The sequence below is a fragment of the Benincasa hispida genome, chromosome 10 (genome assembly GCF_009727055.1).
Source record: "Benincasa hispida cultivar B227 chromosome 10, ASM972705v1, whole genome shotgun sequence".
In the NCBI taxonomy this organism is placed as follows: domain Eukaryota; kingdom Viridiplantae; phylum Streptophyta; class Magnoliopsida; order Cucurbitales; family Cucurbitaceae; genus Benincasa; species Benincasa hispida.
In genome coordinates, this window is record NC_052358.1 from 10,310,541 (window position 1) to 10,325,038 (window position 14,498).

The following is a 14,498-nucleotide window of genomic DNA, read 5'->3' on the forward strand; positions in this document are numbered from 1 at the left end:
TGTAGAAAGCTCTCTGACAAAGAATGTAGGATTATGCTAACCTGGCTGCCCTCATCGATGGTAGACCCATTCAACTCCGCCATATTGAAGTGGACCATCATGTTTAGCACATGTTCACGAACAAAGGTGCCTTCTTACATTTTAGAGTTGAATATATATTTTAGAGCCTCATGCATAAGCTGTTCATACGGTTGTCCAAACATTCCCTGCAGGGACTCAATGATCTCACGAGCTGAGACCATAGGCTCATGCTTCTTGGCCAATACGTCAGAAAGACTTGCCAAGATATAGGCTCGGGCCTTTTCATTTGCCCTTGTCCATCGCTCGTATGCCTCCCGAACATTTCGAGCGGTATTTGGAGCTGGAATTGGAGGACAAGCCTTTGTTAAAGTGAACATGAAATCCTTGATGATTAGGATCATCGTGATCATATGTTTCCATGTTGAAAAATTGTCGCCAGTCAATTTTTTGGCGCTTAACAATGATAATGTGGTTGTTGCCATTTGGAAAAAATTGATGAAATACAAACGAATCTTGATTAGTTTTGCTAAACCACTTTTAAACCAATTTATTTTTGCAAAACAGTTTCAAGTACCCTAAGTAATAGACTTCTACTTTACAATGATGCCCAAGTGAGTCAGGACAAAGCCACCGGTGGGGTGATCAATTGCCCCTTCACTGGGATGAGATATTTTCAACCATTAAGTAGAACCAACTCTTGGAACTAAACCTAACAACCACCATTTTTGGTCCTGAATCGTTAACATTTAACTATTTTGTGTAAGTGTAACCCCTCGTTTTCGGTGCCAGAGTCTCGCCCTAATGTGCTTACCGTAGGGAAAAGACAGATTAGGACAAGAGACTAAGTTACCTTATCCTCTTACAGGAGGTTGAGGCGTTATTTTATTGAATGGAAATATGGATGATATGCGTCGATGGAATTACGTTGTGCACTCAAGTTTCCCCAGTGGAATTCAAGTGTAAATTCCCCTGAGTTTTCCTGGTAAGTTCAGGTCGAACACAGGGACTTGTGAAAATAGATTACATTGGTTAATTTTAAATGAAAACTTTGCGGTAACCGGGTAAATAAATGAAGTATTTGTGTTTGTTGTTTGCGTTGATGAAAAAGAAATACATAAATGTGGCGAATTTGAGAAACGAAAGTTGGTTGATAGATGTAATGAGCATGCGACGAACGGGTTTGAAAAGATCTTTAGCTAGCGTTACTCGGGAATGCGTCAGACTATGCGATCATGTTACTACATGCACAGCAAGTCAATTTTCCATGCAAATGCGATGCTCCTAAATCTAGGAAGCATGTGTTGAATGCAAAATGTCCATAGAGCTCATCCCTACGTCTCTAACCTTGTCCTATGCGTTGATGCAAGATGCATGAAAGAAAGGTGACGCTACAATCATATCTATCTCTAAGATGCATGCGATGCGTTTATAAACAAATAGTGCTCATTCCTAAGCGTCTATCTCTTGTATTATGCGTTCTAATCTGGTTCTTCCAAATCTAGATTCTCACCTGACCTTCCAAGTCTAGATCCTGTCTTAGACTACCCTCCCGAGTATCTCTAATGGACGAATGAGCATACATAAAAAAGATAATCGCAAAGAATGAAGATTTTCCTAGTGTGTGCTAGCTAAATGGATTCTCAACCTATTCAACTAATTTACCACTCATGCGTGAATCACAGAGAGTGAACAAAATATAGAGAAGAAATTTCATTCTTATAAATGGAGTTGAGTAATAAATTCCAATGGAAATTTAAGGCATAGAGAGCCTGTAAGCAATTCCTTCCTAAACCGAGGCTTTTACACTGGAATCTTTATTTCTGATCTAAAGATATTCCCGCTTCTCGCAGGCGTCAGCCCTCTCTCTGTCTTTGGAGTTTCCGGCGCTTTCCAAGCTTACCGGAACGATCTACCAGCACAACCTTCTCCCTCGCGTCCGCCTTAAGATGAAAGAAAACTAAAACGAAGACGTGCGAACTGGAACAAAAGATTGTAAAAGTGGTGAACCCCTTTTTCTAAAGAACGCACTTGGTATTTATAGAGCATCAATGGTGAAATGCAGCTACTCTCTTCCCGGCTGTCAGATGGGACGGCTTTAATTCCTTGATTGACGCGTCGAATGATTGTTTAGCGATTAAAGGCTGAATATACTTTGTGACCGTTATCGGCTTGTCAATTTAAATTTGGATTCGACTGTCTTAAGCTTTCTGTCCCATCACTCTTAATTGGCCTTTCACCAGATTGCGCCCACCTTGTTGCGCTGACCAAGTTGCGGCGATCCTTCTCGAGCAAATGTTTGCGAGCATGATCAACGCAAAGCCTTGCGGTGAAGTTGCACTCAACCGATGATTTCCTATGATCGCAATCTTGCATTGCGTTAACGCATATTCTGCACAAAAATACAAAACTCAATAGTTCTAATGCGCTGAACACATGCGACCGCAATATTATAGAATTTATGCTTAATGGACGCAATTTATCAACGCAATCCAACATTGTTTAATAACTTAGCACTATGATAACGTGCATTTCTGCCCGTTATCACACCCCCAAATTTAAACAATGCTTGTCCTCAAACATAAGCTAAAGATTCCTTTAGCAAGTCCACCGCAAAGTTCTTTTCCTAGATTTCTCAAGGATACTTCGTTCAAGTCCTATACACCAGAATTTTCTTAAGTCTTATTCAAGTCTCTTCTTAAAATATTTCTAAGACCTAGGGACTGCAAGCTTAACTTTCAAAAGGACTTTACTACATTTTGGAACATCGCATGATTTATTTTAAAAATAAAATTTTCTATCGGGGTGACAAATGATTTTATCCTTGCACAAAAATTTTCTTCATTGATTTTTTTTTTCTGACCTTGCGCTGATCTGAGTGCCTTGCATTCATTTTGGCTTGTCCCCACGTGTGTCATGCGGACATCCAACTACGAGCAATGCATTCTTTCTCAAACTACACTCATACCTATTTGGCAGTAGAGTTGCGGTCATTTATTTATGCGTTGGTCCTGGTGACTTACTTTCATTTTGGCTTGCCCCCACATGTGTCATGCGGGCATCCAACTACGGGTAAGTGCCTTTCACAACTTAACTCTTATCAACATGTGTTTCCTATTGCGTTGACAGTGGAGTTGTTATAATTTTTTTTTTTATAGAAATAGCAAGGTCGGAAATAAATACCCCACCCCCAAATTAAAAATGTGCTAATATCCTCATGCCAAAAGATTAAAATAAGTCATGTGATGGTCATAGAATGCGTTGTAAATAGCGTTTGAAAGAAAGCTAGCAAACCCCTAACTTCTAGAAATATTTAATGAGGCGACTATCTTAAGATTAAGTTGACTCTAATATATACAAAAGAAATATAAGCATATTTTTCATCATTGAAATCATACTTGGCAAATAAACAGAATGTGGTAACTCACTAAATTTATCTATGTCAAATGATTGCGGTGATTAAAGAGGATGCAGTGATAAAACTTTGAAGACTAAAATGCAATGTGATAGCGTAAAATTGGAAATAAAGATAAGGAAGAGTACACCCCCAAATTTTGCGTTGTCGTCCGCATTGTATTGACACATCCATCTTTGCGGCGATCTATCTTTTGTGGATTGCGGTGATGGAGTTGGATCATTTGCTTCTTCATGTAATATCTCTGCAATCCTGTGCCTTAATCCATGTAAACAGACAAAGAAATGGTCAAATGATTTTAAACAAAATAAAACTCGTTATCGCTTTTTTTTTTTTTTAGAGAAAGAAATTAAGTAAGATTCAGATAGCTAAAATAAAAGTAAAGTAACGAAGGGATAAGAGTTCAAGAATCATGTAGGTGAGTAATCCGGGTTTTTCAACTTTGCGGAGGCTGTTTCTGGCTGGAAGTCACCTCTGCAATATGCCTTGACCCGCTGTCCATTAACCTTAAATATCCGACTGACATCCTCAATGCTCAGCTCCACCACACCATGCAGAAATATTTATATAATGATGAAGGGACCGGACCAGCGTGATTTTAATTTGTCTGGGAAGAGCAATCTTGAATCGAAGAGTAAGACCTTTTGCCCGATTTAGAGGTTCTTTCCGCATATGTGTTGATCATGCCAGCGCTTGGTGCGCTCTTTATAAATCTTTGCATTTTCATATGTGTTGTTCCTCCATTCTTCCAGCTCGACCAGTTGCATTTTTCACGCTTCCTCTACCTTCTTTAAATCAAAATTCAGCTTCTTGACTGCCCACAATGCTTTATACTCCAGTTCCAAAGGCAAATGACACGCCTTGCCAAATACCAAGCATATGGGGGACATACCTATTGGTCTTTTGAATGCGGTCCGGTATGCCCATAACGCATCATCAAGCTTCATTGCCCAATCTTTCCGCGAAGGCTTTACTACTTTCTCAAGTATCAACTTAATTTCTCGATTGGACACTTCAGCCTGACCATTCGTTTGCGGATGGTATGCGGTGGCCACTTTGGGAAGGATATTGTACTTACGCAGCAACTCCTTGATATTGTGATTGAAAAAGTGTGATCTTTCATCACTTATGATGGCACGATGGGTGCCACAACGAGTGAAAATATTTTTCTTCAGAAACTAGATGACTACCGCTGCATCACTTGCGGTGCATGCTATGGCCTCTACCAACTTGGAGAGATAATCGACGGCCAATAAAATGAAATGCTTGCCATAAGAAGGAGGGAATGGTCCCATGAAATCAATCCCCCATAGTCGAATAATTCCAGCTCCAAGATAGTATTCATTGGCATTGCGTTTTTCCATGAAATGTTTTCTGTGCGTTGACACCGATTTCATTGCGTAGTTAATAGCATCCTTGAATAATGTGGGCCAAAAGAATCCACTTTGCAAAACCTTGGCTGTAGTGCGCTGCCCTCCAAAGTGCCCACCATATGGTGAGTCATGGCATTGTGACAATATGCGTTGTTGAGCAGCATTTGTTATGCATAATCGAATAATCTGGTCTATACCTATCTTATACAGATTTGGCTCATCCCAATAGTAATGTTTGCATTCGTGCTTGAGCTTCTTCTGTTGATGATAGGTGTAATCTTCAGGAACTTGCTCACAAACCAAATAATTAGTGATGTTCGCATACCAGGGCAATTCTTCTATGTGGAACAGTTGCTCATATGGGAACACGACACTCACCTCAGTCTCATTGCGGTCAACTTCAGAATTTTCCAGTCTAGATAAATAATCCGCAACATGATTCTCTGTCCCCTTCCGGTCAATTATTTCAATATCAAATTCTTGAAGGAGAAGAACCCATCTGATCAACCTCGGCTTTTCATCCTTCTTTGTCATTAAGTATTTGATCGCCGAGTGGTCGATGTGGATGAGTACCTTGGTTCTCAACAGATATGCTTGGAATTTTTCCAATGCAAAAATCACAGTCAGGAGTTCTTTCTCTGTAGTGGTATAATTTGTTTGAGCAGGGTTTAAAGTTTTACTCGCATATGCGAGGGGGTGCAAAATTGTTTTTCTCTTTTACGTTAAAGTTGCCCCCATCGCAAACCTACTTGCATCGCACATGATTTCAAATGGCAATGTCCAGTCTGGCGCAATCAGTACGAGAGCAGTAATCAGCGCATCTTTTAAAACTCTGAATGTGTTGAGGCAGTTGTTGTCGGACTCAAATTTTCTGTCAGCCTCTAGCAACGCACTCAATGGTCGTGCTATCTTAGAAAAGTCCTTGACGAATTGTCTGTAAAAACCGACGTGCCCCAAGAAGCTTCGCACAGTCTTCACACTAATTGGAGGTGGAAGTTTTTTGATTGCGTCGATCTTTGCTTTGTCCACCTCCAAGCCATCCCGGAAGACTTTATGTCCCAACACTATACCCTTCTTGACCATGAAATGACATTTTTCCCTATTGAGTACCAAATTCGTCTCTTCACATCTCTTCAGAATTTTCTCTAAGTTGGCTAGGACGACTTCATAAGTGTTCCCATAAATGGAGAAGTCATCCATAAATATTTCCACTGAGTCCTCGAGATAATCTAAAAAGATCGTCATCATGCACCTTTGGAATGTGCTCGACGTATTGCAGAGGCCAAATGGCAAACGACAAAAAGTGAATGTCCCATATGGGCAGGTGAATGTGTTCTTGTCTTGATCTTCAAGAGGTATCATGATTTGATTGTATCTGGCATACCCATTCAGGAAGCAGAAAAATCATTCCCTGCTAGTCTGTCTAGCATTTGATCGATAAAAGGCAGAGGGAAGTGATCTTTCTTTGTGGCCGCATTCAACTTGCGGTAGTCCATGCATATGCGCCATCCAATGATGGTCCTTTGCGATATTAATTCATTGTTCTCATTTGGGACTACCGTCATTCTGTCCTTCTTCGGCATACATTGCACGGGGCTGACCCACGTGCTATCTGCAACGGCACCAAAAACTTGATGCGTTATTTTATTGAATGGAAATATGGATGATATGCGTCGATGGAATTACGTTGTGCACTCAAGTTTCCCCAGTGGAATTCAAGTGTAAATTCCCCTGAGTTTCCTGGTAAGTTCAGGGTCGAACACAGGGACTTGTGAAAATAGATTACATTCGTAATTTTCATGAAAACTTTGCGTTAACCGGGGAAATAAATGAAGTATTTGGTTTGTTGTTTGCGTTGATGAAAAAGAAATACATAAATGTGGCGAATTTGAGAAACGAAAGTTGGTTGATAGATGTAATGAGCATGCGACGAACGGGTTGATAAGATCTTTAGCTAGCGTTACTCGGGAATGCCGCAGACTATGCGATCATGTTACTACCATGCAGAGCAAGTCATTTTCCAATGCAAATGCGATGCTCCTAAATCTAGGAAGCATGTGTTGAATGCAAAATGTCCATAGAGCTCATCCCTACGTCTCTAACCTTGTCCTATGCGTTGATGCAAGATGCATGAAAGAAAAGTTCGGGACGCATACAATCATATCTTATCTCTAAGATGCATGCGATGCGTTAATAACAAATAGTGCTCATTCCTAAGCGTCTATCTCTTGTATTATGCATTCTAATCTGGTTCTTCCAAACCTAGATTCTAACCTGACCTTCCCAAGTCTAGATCCTGTCCTTAGACTATCCTTCCGAGTATCTTCTCGGTATGAATGAAAGCATACACTAAACAAGATAATCGCAAAGAATGAAGATTCCCTAGTTGTGCTAGCTAAATGCTTCTACCCATTCAACTAATTTAGCTACTCATGCGTGGAATCACAGAGAGTGAACAGATATATAGAAGAAATTCCATTCTTATAAATGAGTTTAGTACAAAATGCCAATGGATAGAAGTATAAGGTAGAGAGCCTGGTAGCAATTCCTTGTTAACCGAGGCTTTTTACACTGGAAATCTCTATTCTGATCTAAAGATATTCCCGCTTCCGCAGGCGTTGACCCTTTCTTCTATCTTTGGAGTTTTCGGCGCTCTTCCAAGCTTACCAGAACGATCTGCCAACCAACCTCGTTCCCTCACGTCCGCCTTAAGATGAAAGAAAACTAAAAACGAAGACGTGCGAACTGGAACAAAAGATTGTAAAAGTGGTGAACCTCTTTTCTGAAGAATGCACTTGGTATTTATAGAGCATCAATGTTGAAATGCAGCATCTCTCTCCCGGTTGTAGAGATGGGACAACTTTAATTCTTGATTGACGCGCCGAATGATTATTACTGATAAAGTTAAATGTACTTTGTGCCGTTATCGGCTGTCAACTTAATTTGGATTCGACTGTCATCAACTTTCTGTCCCATCGCTCTTAATTGGCCTTTCACCCAGATGCGCCCACCTTGTTACGCTGACCAAGTTGCAGTGATCCTTCTCGGGCGAATGTTTGCGAGCACGATCAATGCAAAGCCTTACAGTGAAGTTGCGCTCGACCGATGATTTCCTATGATTGCAATCTTGCATTGCGTTAACGCATATTCTGCACAAAAATACGAAAATCAATTGTTTTAATGCGTTGAACACATGCGACCGCAATATTATAGAATTTATGTTTAATGGATGCAATTTAACATATTTCATCAATGCAATCCAACATTGTTTAATAACTTAGCACTATGAAAATGTGCATTTCTGCCCGTTATCACATCCCCAAATTTAAACAATGCTTGTTCTCAAGCATAAGCTAAAGATTCCTTTAGCAAGTCCACCACAAAGTTCTTTTCCTAGATTTCTCAAGGATACTTCATTCAATTCCTATATACCAGAATTTTCTTAAGTCTTATTCAAGTCTCTTCTTAAAATATTTCTAAGACCTAGGGACTACAAGCATAACTTTCAAAAGGACTTTACTACATTCCGGAACATCGCATGATTTATTTCAAAAAGAAAATTTTCTACCGGAGTGACAAATGATTTTATCCTTGCACAAAAATTTTCTTCATTGATTTTTTTTTCTAACCTTGCGCTGATCTGAGTGTCTTGCCTTCGTTTTGGCTTGCCCCCACATGTGTCATGCGGACATCTAGCTACAAGCGATGCACTCTTTCTCAGACTACGCTCATACCTATTTGGCAGTAGAGTTGCAGTCATTTATTTATGCGTTGATCAAGGTGACTTACTTTCATTTTGCTTGCCCCCACGTGTGTCATGCGGACATCCAACTACGGGTAAGTGCCTTTCACAACTTAACTCTTATCAACATGGGTTTCCCATTGCGTTGACAGTGGAGTTGTTATATTTTTTTTATAAAAATATCAAGGTCGGAAACAAATACCCCACCCCCAAATTTAAAATGCGTCAATGTCCTCATTGCCAAAAGATTAAAATAAGTCATGCGATAGTCATAGAATGCGTTGTAAAGAGAGTTTGAAAGAAAACTAGCAAACCATTAACTTCTAGAAATATTTCATGAGGTGACTATCTTAAGATTAAGTTGACTGTAATATATACCAAAGAAATAGATGCATATTTTTCATCATTGAAATCATACTTGGCAAAGAAACAGAATGTGATAACTCGCTAAATTTATCTATGTCAAATGATTGCGGTGATTAAAGAGGATGCGGTGATAAAACTTTGAAGGCTAAAATGCAATGTGATAGCGCAAAATCGGAAATAAAGATAAAGAAGAGTACACCCCTAAATTTTGCGTTGTCTCCCACATTGTATTGACGCATCCATCTTTGTGGCGATCTATCTTTTGTGGATTGCGATGATGGAGTTGGATCATTTACTTGTTCATGTAATATCTCCGCAATCCTGCCTTAATCGTTGTAAACAGAAAAAGAGAAAGTCAAATGATTTTAAACAAAATAAAACTCGTTATCACATTTTTTTTTTAGAGAAAGAAATTAAGTAAGATTCAGATAGCTAAAATAAAAGTATAACAAAGGGATAAGAGTTCAAGAATCATGTAAGTGAGTAGTCCGGGTTTTTCAACTTTGAGGAGGTTGTTTCTGGCTGGAAGTCACCTCTGCAATATGCCTTGACCCGCTGTTCATTAACCTTAAATATCCGACTGCCATCCTCAGTGCTCAGCTCCACCACACCATGCGAAAATATTTCTTTAATGATGAAGAGACCGGACTAGCGTGATTTTAATTTGCCTGGGAAGAGCCGCAATCTTCAATGGAAGATTAAGACCTTTTGCCCGACTTGGAGGTTCTTTCCGCATATGCGTTGATCATGCCAGCGCTTGGTACGCTCTTTATAAATCTTCGCATTTTTATATGTGTTGTTCCTCCATTCTTTCAGCTCGACCAGTTGCATTTTTCACGTTTCCCCTACCTTCTTTAAATCAAAATTCAGCTTCTTGACTGCCCACAATGCTTTATACTCCAGCTCCAAAGGCAAATGACACGCCTTGCCAAATACCAACGCATATGGGGGACATACCTATTGGTGTTTTGAATGTGGTTCGGTATTCCTCTAACGCATCATCATGCTTCATTGCCCAATCTTTCCGCGAAGGCTTTACTACCTTCTCAAGTATCAACTTAATTTCTCGATTGGACACTTCAGCCTGACCATTCGTTTGCGGATGGTATGCGGTGGCCTACCTTTGGGAAGGATATTGTACTTGCGCAGCAACCCCTTGATATTGTGATTGAAAAAGTATGATCCTTCATCACTTATGATGGCACGAGGGGTGCCAAAACGAGTGAAAATATTTTTCTTCAGGAACTAGATGACTATCGCTGCATCACTTGCAGTGCATGCTATGGCCTCTACCCACTTGAAGACATAATCGACGGCCAATAAAATGTAATGCTTGCCATGCGAAGGAGGGAATGGTCCCATGAAATCAATCCCCCATACGTCGAATAAGTCCAGCTCCAAGATAGTGTTCATTGGCATTGCGTTTTTCCATGAAATGTTGTCTATGCGTTGACATCGATCACATTTCATTGCACTATGATAACGTGCATTTATGCCCGTTATCCGAGGTCAAATAAAGAAACGCGCAAAACTGTCATCCTTTAGGGGGACACTTCCAGGGTGCCTCAAGGCGATGCGCAGTAACTTTATTCAACCTAACAAGGGAGACCGAGGGATATGCTATCGCACTTCCCGCTCCCACTTACTATGAACATTCTCTTCATCCATCTTGATATTGACCTACCCAAACACCATCCGTTGAGGGGACACACCAAAGGTGCCACGAGGCTGAGGATAGATCTCATGGTGTGGACTTAAGGAGAAAAATGAAAGGTTTAAATGAAGCATCTCATGCCCCAAGTAGCTCCCACTAAATGTTTTACCTAGGGATTCATTAACCTAGACAATCCGGCTACTGATTTTAGTCTAAGTGGTCTTTTTAAAGACCGCTCATAAACAACGTTTGTTTATGTAATATAAACAAGTTCAAGTAGTCCCATTTAAACACTTTAATGAACTGTCCTTAACTTGCATGCATGCATCAAATCTATCTAATTCACCTTTCCAGGTAAGTTCCCAGGTAGGGGTATTACGTTTCTGTCAACTTAAATACCCCAGCCTAGACAGAGCCCGCCTTAGTCAAAAGGTCTCTTATAGATAGATTTGGTACACTTTAACCTTTTATTAGCTAATTTAATCTTATTAAACTGATTAAAAGATTAAATTCTTAGGGTTGTTAATCATATTAGAACCGTGATCTTAGGTCTATGTGATCCAAGTTTTAAACATTTTAAAACATGAATTAAACCTAAGTTAGCATGCATGTCTATCTTATTTCTTTTAGTTCTAATTTCTCTTTAACTTTTAAAAAGAAACAACTAAAAAAAATTGCACACAACTAGGCGTTTATAACATTTATAAAATAACCAATGTGTCATGCTTAATGCAATGTTAGGTCATTACTATATAACTTTTATATAACTCGTAATAACCAAGGAAACATGTTATCATTCACCCTTATACTATAACAATTATAATATAAAGATTATGCATGTCTATGTTTTTTATGCATGCATAAATATAACTCTTATATTATATGATGCATGAGCATGCTCTTACATAATTAAATCATACTTCTCTAAATTATAATAATTACAATAAAGAGATGATGTATGATCAATGCATAACCTAAGATGGGATTTACTATATGTGCATACCATATGACATATAAGACATACATCGCATGTATTAAACAAATAGATTAATGGACCGGGATGAGCTTTTAAACCGAAATGAACCGGAATGAAAAACCCTATCTATTACATTTATCATCGAGCAACCCGGTTCACAGGCGAACTGGGTCTTGAACCGCTAGGAGGTCTCCATCGTGTAGCAATCTTTATTAGGTAGACGATCGTTCAGCACACACTAGACGATAGGACTTTAGCAAACGATCGTGTAGACAAAAACGAGGTTGCGAAGCTTGATGTCCATGCGATCGTATAGCGCGACGATAGCTAAACGATTTACCTTGAGTTACTAAGCGATTTTTTAGTCAGTTACTAAATGATGAAGCTTGCTGACCTAAACGATCGTCTAGCGCGCTTAAACGATATGCGAACACCTGATTGTTTAACTTAGCGTGCAACTTGTTAAACGATTTACCTTCCGATGCTAAGCGATCATTTAATCAGTGACTAAGCGATGAAGCTTGCTGACCTAAACGATCATCTAGCTTGCGCGTAAATGATACGTGAGCGCCTGATCGTTTAACTTAGCGTGTAACTTGGTAAACGATTTACCTTCCGATGCTAAGCGATCGTTTAGTCAATTACTAAGCGATGAAGCTTGCTGACCTAAACGATCGTCCTAGCTTGCGCGTAAACGATACGCGAGTGTATGATCGTTTAACTTAGCGTGCAACTTGGTAAACGATTTACCTTCCAATGCTAAGCGGTCGTTTAGTCAGTTATAAACGACAAAGCTTGCTGACCTAAACGATCGTCTAGCTTGTGTGCACTTTAAATGATGCTCAGTGATCGCATGCCCGATCGTCTTCCCGATACGACCAACGCTTGATCGTATACGCCATCGTTCAACCGATGCGTTCAACCACGATCGCTTACGCCTTCATCTTCACGATGCGATGGACAATGATCGCGTATAACCTCTTCTGCATAATACGATGAACTCTTGATCGTCTCCTTCCTCAAAGAGTTGCAACCTTTGCCCAGAACTTCAACGAACGACTTAAAACTCAAACACTTTGAATACAGACTCGATGACGATTATATATGCCCAAAAAACGCAGGGGCCTTTACATACAACCGCAAATGTAAAACAAATTTAAACAAACCAAGGCAATACATCCCGTAAACATCCATTAATTCGGCACATCCACAACAGTATTAACATTTAAAACAGTGTAGAAATGCACCCACCACAAATGTATACGTTATTTTGTTGCAACAAATGAAATAAGAGTATCAGAAAACTTGGCTCTGATACCAATTGAAGGATCTCGAAACCGAGAATTCCATGAGCGGGTTTAGATCGCTCCGATTTTCATAGTGACCGGAATATAAACGATATACATTCTAACAGTTATGCATAATACAATTCAACAACAGCATGCTCAGTATACCATAAAGCATAGAGAAAGGGTTCATTACTAGAGGAAAATGATCTTCGAATGTATGAACCCATGACAACAGAAGAATTCCACCGATCTACCAGCACCTTGACAAATCTCTCATCTGATACTGCACGATCCAAACATACACGATCAAGAAGACAGGGACAACACCACCAATAGGGAGACCTGGGTATCCTTGGCATCAAAAACCCAGAGAGTGGGCTCTGGTGAGTTTGGTAGAAGACGGAGGAAAAGAAATCGTGTAGACGACATGCGTGCACGAGAAGAACTTTGCTATCATATAACGGGGGTGTTAATCATATAGTAAAACTATACGATCGTTTAGGAAACTGATGTACGATCGTTTAAGGGACGCGTGAGTTAGACGATCGTTTAGACGACTGAGAAGCTATCGTATAGGCTCTTGACGATCAGTCTTTCACGTTTTCGTTTTGGGTGCGGGGATTCTTCTGCACGACTCAATTCCTTCACAAATTGAAAACCATTTTCAACTTGTATCTCGCCGGTTACCCTAACCTTCGGTGCCCACGTTCCCATTTCCTAAACGTGAAAATTGGTTAATTAAAAATAATTAATCAATTAATTTATTTAACAAATATAATCATATTATATTTATATCCTATAGTTTGATATCATATATCTACTATAGTATTTTTCCTATATTTGATATAAATATCTAATTTTCTCCAAAATAATGTATCTCATACATTTAGCCAATTATATCATATATAATTGGCCATTCCAATTATATCATATATAATTATACTTCCTCTTGTCAATTTGAACATTTCAAATTAACCCAAACACTGGTTCTCGACTTTATCCAAGCTACCTAGGTGACCTAATGAACCTGTGGCTCGAAGCTCCAATGGTATGTGAATAGCTGACTAAACTCTTTAGCCACGAGATTCACCATCCATTAATGTCAGTGATTCCACTAAAGACCAACAGCTGAACTCTTCTTACCATAGATATATTTCTGTGTCCATTGGATATAACTAATCATGAGTACGATGACCCTTCAAAGATGCTCGTAAGTACAGCTGGGCCAATTTATCATTTTGCCCTGTAGTTACATCTCCTTAAGTACCACTGATTCCTCTAATGAACAATACAACATAATTCAGCTATGTGTGAACACATCTCGAGCCAAGAAAAAATGTGTGGCACCACATCGTTCAAGCCCCGGAATCAGCCCTTAAGGGAGCCATCTATCTACTTACCCCTACGTCGAGAAAGGAGTGAATTCCTTCTTGTGTAGCTGAGTTCCCAGCTCCCAAATCAGACGTATCCTCAAAATGGTAGGTTTGAATCGACGAATATACAAATCAAAGGACCGCCCTCGATGGCAGGAGTTCCCAACTCACTCAGGATTGAGGTCATGTTATCTATGGTCATCCTAGTGAAGTGAAGTCTCTGTCATGAACGGTGTTATATAACGAGACATTAACACTTCGTGGTCAGGTCTTATACAAACTCTTGGTATAG